This window comes from Dromaius novaehollandiae, chromosome 17 (genome assembly GCF_036370855.1).
Source record: "Dromaius novaehollandiae isolate bDroNov1 chromosome 17, bDroNov1.hap1, whole genome shotgun sequence".
Lineage (NCBI taxonomy): Eukaryota > Metazoa > Chordata > Aves > Casuariiformes > Dromaiidae > Dromaius > Dromaius novaehollandiae.
The window spans coordinates 5,538,674-5,546,466 of NC_088114.1; positions in this window are offsets into that span (position 1 = coordinate 5,538,674).

A 7,793-nucleotide genomic window follows, 5' to 3' on the forward strand; every position below is an offset into this window, starting at 1 on the left:
AGGGTTGGCTTTCTTTTTTCTTTTCTTTTTTTTTTCTTTTTTTTTTTTGCTCAGAAAGATAGTTTTTTATCATGTTTGATAAAAAAAGAGATATATAGTGTCAAAGACTGGAATGATACTTGGCTGAAGTACAACATTTCACCTAACTTGCATCTGAATAAGGGTAAGGATTTAAAGTCCCACATTTTTAGGATAATTCTCAGCATGGACTAAAATCAGCTCTAACCACTAGATAACACAAACCCTGAGCAAAGGAGCACTAACTGTAAGTGCTAGGTGTTTCTATACCCAGGTCAAATGAGAAGAACCAACCAGCATCTGAGAGCCCTTGCAGAATTCATCAAGGCATGCAAGCACTCCATGCTCATATAGAGGGCCTGGGAGACAACTCACCGTGTTTACTTTGACCTCAGTCAAATTATCCCTCATTTACCTACTGGAAAAGAAAAGGATTTGGGAAAAAAGCTAGAAAGTGACTGATGATGTTGTGGCTGTGAAGCATTTATCAGGCAGCATGTTAAGCTGCAATAGCAGAACACTGCTTGCATAAAACAGATTAAGGAATCAAAGCCGTATATCTTCCATACGTTTTCAGATCTACGATTAAAAGACACAGTGCATGCTTTTCTGTCACAGGATAAGGCTGACCTTGAACACCAGGAAAAAAAGAAAAATGCCAATGATGTGCCAGAGATGATTAATGGGAAAGAAAAGAGAGCTCGTTCCAAACAGGATTAGTGATTGGGTCAGGGAAAACTGTGAAAAAGACTTGAAACACATCAGCGCCCAAGCCAAGAGAGCACGCAGCAGTTCCAGCCCCTCTAAAGCTGCCTCATTCTTTCCTCTGCAACTCATCCATCACCCCCTCCAAAAGAATTCCACAGAAAATCTCTTCCAGGTTGTGATCTGATAAGTGTGGCCAAATAGGATAACAAGGCAAGGAAAACTCACCATGCTGTCATTTTAGGTGGGGTGCAGAAAGGAAAATAGATACAATTTTGCTTTAGAAGCAAAAGAGAATGGAAGAAACAAGAGGATTTAGTATGGTTTCTTTTACCTCTGTGTTGATAGGTGCTATTCGCTGCCATCTGGTGGGATGATCCAAGATGTTATGAAAACCCGTCACTGCCAAAGACTGTTCCATGCCCAGGACAATGAGAAATCAAGTCACAGGTGGGCTGGTTCTAAACAACCTTTTTAGGGGCTGAATGCTAGAGCAGAACAAGCCAGAAGAAGGAATTGTGAGCATTGAAGCTAAGAGAAAGCAGAAGCACAGATCTGCTGAAGTGCCATAGTTGAGATTTCTCAACAACACTGCCCTCTGAATGTTTCTGCCGAGCAAAAGAAAACAAGACTTTGTGTGTACAAATATACATTATATATACACAAATATACACACACACACGTGCAGAAGATTGCACCAAGTATATATCTAACACAATTCATCATTTTGTTATCCTAACGGTAAGAGCTTTGAAAGCTCCAACATTGTGGCTACTCACTTGGGACAAAGGAAGGAGCAGATATTAGACAACAGCTCATCAGAATTTCAGCCTGTCACTGATTTCGCTTGTTTTCTCCTAAAGACATAAAACAGACTTCCATGAATACAATAAAAACCTACCTGTACAAGGAACAAACTCCAGCTGAGGTGCAATCAAACAAGAACAATTTAAGGTGAGTAGGAGATAGGTTATAAATAGAGCTGAGCAACCACCTATCCCTTTGCACAGGCTACCACTATTTAAGCTATTGGTTTAGTGAATTCATGTATGTTTATAGGTCCAGTCACTTGTTTGGTGAGGAGGAAGATATGAGTAGAAGAAAGGAGGAGAATACATTTGGAGCTTGCAAAAGTCATCAGACTTTCAGCAGTGGAATATCAAGTGAGTTACTTGCTTTTTGTTTTTCTCCCTGAGGGTCCAAACATTTCTTTCAAAGAACTAAATATATCTCTTCTTTCCCTGTGAAATTCTCTCACATTTATTTATTATACTACAGTACTACTGAGACATCCAGTTCCTGTCACAACCTCATTGTACAACACGCTAGACTAAGTTATAGTAGGAGAGACTCCCCTAGCAGAAGTCTCCAATCTAAAGAAGCAAGACAGTGAGTGGGTGTAAGACAGGAGAAGGCAACAGAGATTAAATAATTTGTTCACTTATAGCCACGTAGAGAGCTTGGGGCAAAGTCAAGAACAGAATACAGATCTTCTAAGCTCCATGACTTAAGCCCTTGACTGCAAAACAGTACAATGCAGTAACATGCAGCAGGACCATTACAGCTGCCAGCTTTGCTCTTTTGCATCTGCTGCATTTCTGCATTTTTTGCTTTCTTTTCAGTTTTGAATATTAAGGTTTTATTAAAAAAACAGCAGCATTTTGACTGTGAGGTCTGCCATGGAGTAACATCCCCATTGTTTTCTTTTACTTGAGGGAGACTTGACACTGCTTCTTGGACCAGATTCTGCTCTCAGTTTACAGGTGCTCAGATGTGAGCTTCATTTTCTCTGAAGTTACTGAATATTTCTGACTAGCAAAGAGTTCAGCTTTTGCTCAAATTGCAAGATAAGCCTAGGAGTGGACAGTTAGATTTCTGTGGGCCTGTGAGACTTTGTCCTATGATAAACTATTTCTTTATATGCTGCTTGCTCCCTTCATTTAATCTTTCCTGAGGTAGTGGAGAGACATGTAGTAAATTTCTATAGAGTGTATCTCCTGCACCTAGCACAATTAAAAGAATTTATGAGAAAAACTGCTTCAAAATCCTCTGCACTAGCCAGAACCACATAAATTGTAGATTGTTTTGTTAATTTATAACTGCAGATGGACCAACAAAGATTAATTTCAGGTGAAGGTAGGAGTCCAGTTTTGCATTTCAGAATGGGACTGAGTGAGATTTGGATTCAACAGTAAAACTCTTGTTAGTGACACTCGTATCAGAGGGAGTTGTTCATAAGCAACAGGATCCACCGTCCTGCCTTCTAGACTGAATGTTGTAAATTATTAACTCCAGAAATGAAAGCAACACAAGTCAGCAGATGTTAAGTCACGTTTCTGAGGCCAAAATCGGTCCCCTTGCATTGCTTTTTACATTCTGCATCTGTTTCCTTTTCTCTGTCATTCCCCACTCCTGTACAATGCAGAGTTGAAGACTATTCAATTTGTTGAGCTGACACGCTTTCCACATTGAACCGAACACCAATTTACAGCCAAGTTTGCATCATTCCCATCCAAGTTGTAAGTTTGAGACATCCTCCACCCTCACACCGTAATTTCATGATTATCATTAAATTTTTTTGGCTTGGTATTGGTCAAAATAAATGTGTTAGCTCCCATAAAGCAAGGCGACCTCTTTACAACCCCTCACCGATAGCTTGCCTAGTCATACCTACAGTTCCTGTAAAGTAGCACCTTCCATTGTTCCAACAGACCACAACTTGCAATAGAAAGGTACCAGAATATTTTCAGGGACCCTCTGTTTTCTTGGCTTTCTTGGAAAGTGCTCTCTTCAGGCCCCACAGATGGATGGAATTTTTCCACTCAGTGGTCTTATCTGCACAACAAACCTCCTCCAGCTTCAAGCTCATCTCCTTGCTAACACAGGAAAGTTGAAGTTTGCTGTAAATATCTGCAAGAGCTAATACACAAGTAATAACAGAATTGAAAGAAATATTTTTTTGGCTGAATTAAGGAATGTGAATTCCCCCTGCAGCTCCCTGAGCTATTGACAACCGTTAAACTTACTTCTCCATGCATTATTTTTGCCAGTGTGTGTTTTTAATCCTGTTCTTGTTGCTAGATGGATTTCAAACCATCCCATGCAACACAGAAAAGTAAATTGAAATTAGCATTATCTAAACCTGTAATTAAAGGAGAATTAATTTTTCTTCACTGAAAAATTAAAGGGGAAAATCCCACACTTGACAAAAGAAAATGCCCTGTCACATTTTTAAGTCAAAGTTAATTATGAATTACGGTTCATTTACAAGAAAGCAATACAAAAGTACCCACTGGGCCTGTATCCAAAGTAAAAATGAATTTATGACAAAGTTGATATTGACCCATTATTTATAAAGTCTGTTAAATTCATCTTAGAGTGGGCTTCTAGTGGAAGATGATTTATTAAACAAAGTAATATAAAATGTAATGAAATAGATTAAGTCTCTTTTTGAAATATTGTTATCCATTAGATCTGGTAAATTTAAGCCTGTTTAAACATGAAATACCATTTTAGCAGCTACTCCAGCTCCTACCTAAATGTAGGGTTGCTAATGCTTTAGTCTCCTGTGTTGAAAAAAATCTTTGTCAGGAGAATAGATGGCAATGAGGATTTTATTTTGGTGCTTTAAATTATTAATCGTCTTTAGGATATCGCAACAATTGCAAATCTTTTATGCATCCACAAAGAATAGAGACTATTTTCTAATTTAGATGCAGACATTTAGTTTTCATACAGTAGAAAGCAGTGGCAGTGAAGACACATCAGCAAAAACTTCACTGTGGGCAAGCAGCCGAAAAGTCCCTTCTGGTAGGCACGTGCCCCTTGCAGTACGTCTGTGTTGTGCAGCAGGGCATGATGCGGTCCTCTCTAGGCTGGTGGTGATCCAAGCCAGCAAGACCACAGGGTGAAGGACAACCTGTGGTTCTGTCAGCCATGTAGTAGTCATCGTTGTGCAGTGCTGGCGCTGGGCTGCAAAGCTAGAGCAAATGGAGCTAAACTGCTTTCAGACCTGCGTTGGCGTGCAGTTACCTCTGCTAGCTAGAGTGTGTGGGCTCCCTAGCATGCAATGTATTTTCCTGACAGACATAGCTTGTATCTCAGCAAGGTCTCGCCAAGGCTGTTGCATATTATACTGAGTTTTACTTTTGGATAAATGAAGCCAGAGAACAGTTAGGGGTAGATGTCACTTTTCTTGCCCGTGTTGTGCAGGCCTTTGTCTTGGGTACATTCTCAAGGGAAAAGAGACTGGGTGCAGCTTATGGTCCCATTTGGCAGGTAAATACGTGGGAAGATATAGTGACGTGCTAATCCTAAATGAAGACAGACATTCACTGACAGAGCCAGGGACACAATGTCTAAGACATTTAAGCCTAGGCTTGAACCGAAGTACGTGAGTAGCCTCAGGGAAATCAGCATATCCTGCATGGCACTCTGGTAGTGTATCGCTGCCAGATGTGACTTTTTTCTGCACTGCCGAGTTGTGCACGTGTGCTTTACGGTGTAAGGTCCCATGCATTCCTTGCACACCTTTGGCTAGATCAGGGCTCTGGTTAGTAATATGTTGCTACAAGCATCGGAAATAATTTCTCGAAATAAACCTCTGGCGTACTGGTTTGAATGGTTTATAACCTTGCTTCTCCCTATGTTCCAACAACATTAATGCTGTTATAATGACTGCTGTAAAGATATCATTTGAATAGTAATGTTTTATCAGTTTTACTTTCCCCTATTTTCCAGAATAATCCATTCTCTTATCTCATTTCTACTTCTCAGCCTTTGAACATTTCTAGGCTTTACTGTTTGTGCATAATGCAAAATCTTATTGCCACTGGAAAAGCAGTTTCTCTCTCTTTTTTAATTTATTCATAATTAAAACTCTCATGTTAGTGACAGTTTTCAAATCTGACATGACATTTTTATAATCTAGTTAATATCTCAAAAGGTTTTTCTGCATTGCAGCCTGGGAATTATGCAAATTAAGACAAGAAGAAAAAAAGCATTGCCTCGATGTTGTGTAATCATAAAGCTATGACTGAAGAATTATTATTGTTTTTATTATAGGAAAACTACATTACAGGGTTTTTTTGCCAACAGCAGGTAATAGCTCAGTACATTTTACACTGGAAGAATTCTCCTGTTTCTACAGTTTGCTTTCTCACACAGAAAGATAAAATAATAGATTCACTGTCACTGCAAATACACCTGGCCTTAGTCCAAAGCCAGTGTTGAAGTTAATAGAAAGATAGATAAAGAATAGAAATATACTTAATAGAAAGGGCTTGGGATCAGGCCCTTCATAAATATAATTGACTGCCTTACTGTCCTCCCACTTCTTCCGTGCCACTTGACATCTTAGGCTGTGAGATCTTATATGATCAGACATGTCTGCACACCATGTGCTCAGCCTTGGCTGGAGGAGCTAGATGTCACTGTAGAACAGATTCTAACTGGGCAGTTTCTCCAGAATGATGCTGAAGTTTTCATTTTGTGTCTCTGTGGTTAATTACTGAATTCTCATCCTATATTGGGTTGGGTTTAGTGGGACTCCCTTAATGCAAGGCCAGCTATGAAATGCATCACAGATGTAATCCATACATCTCAATTGTCCCTTAGCAAAGCTTTGTTTTGGCAGAGCCAGGCACAGGCAGTTCAGAGTCTCCACACAGATCTACTTAAAATAAAATAATATGGCTTTATTGCACAAAGGGCTGGTAACGCAAAGATCCATGCTGCTCTGTCACGCTACCGTATGAAGGGACAAGCAGCAGAGGAGAGACTGCCCTCTATTCAGAAATCCCACCACTGCCGGTGGAAAAAAATGGGACAAAGACTGATGATAGGACATGCCCTAAAGGTTCACAAGAATTTTTAAAAGAGGGGTTATGCATTCCCTGTATATTTGCTACAGCCAGCTCCACTAGAGCTTTTCTATGAGTGAAAGCAAATAGTGATAAGGGTGCCTAAGCTGGGAAGCATGCTTAGAGCCGAACTCCTGTAGCCAAATGATTTATAGTATATTTACTTTTCCTGGCCATCCAGCCAGCAGATGCCTCTGAGCTGCCATCATTACTATGTCACTGCAGAGTCTATTACTGCTCCAATCTCTTACTCATTTTACACTCTGCTCTTTCTAATAATTGAGGGCCAGGCAGGGTTCATTACACCTAGACTTACACTATCACAGAGCTCCTGCAATGTCTGCCACTACCAGGTATTTTTGGCCTTGTAAATGGGTTCCTTGCATCACATAAGACTAAACATGCAATGCCTTGTGTGTGTGTCCGGGTGGCCCAAAACGTATTCAGTTCAGTTATTTGGTGCCTGCACTTGCTTTGCATCTTAAGTGACATGCAGATCTGGAGGATTCGGCCCACTAGAAATCTTTCCCAGACCTGTGCAGAAGTGCTCCTGCCACCGCAAGGGTTAGGACAGCTATATAAAACTGGCTTATTCCTCTGGGGTAGAGTGTGTGGGATTTTATTCTGAAGACTCATATTGCCAGCTGATCAGTTATGTCTTTAGACACAAAAGCTGACCGTAGGCTCTTTCTTTCCTGTCATCTCTCTTCATCAGAAATGAGTCACTGAGAGTGCAAGATCGAAAGTAACATCAGTGCAAGGGAACAGCGAAGAGCACAGTGTTTGTGTGTGCGCACATGTCTGAATCTGTGTCTGTGTGTGTGTACATGTGCTAGCTGTAAATGACTGCAGCAGAGTGCTACAAAATTTAAAGAGAGGGCATACACAAACGGAGCCACTCACACAAATGCCAGTGCTAAGGATGGAGCTAAAGATTGTCCATGGGGAATGACTGACCACTGGGCTCAAGCCTAGACTCTAGCTAACAACTCCTGTTTAAATAAGTTGCCTGACTCCACTGGGTCTCATCCTGTAAGATCTGTTTGTTTAACTCAGGCCAGACTATCTCAAAAACAAAGGGAAGGTTGTGAGTACATTCTGTACAGCGATGTACAGCTTCTGTCTCATGGCTGCAACAGTGGGGACAGCAGTTCTCCTGAGTTCAACAGAATCCATGTTTGTTTGTTGTGAGATTGAGCTTTCTGCTAC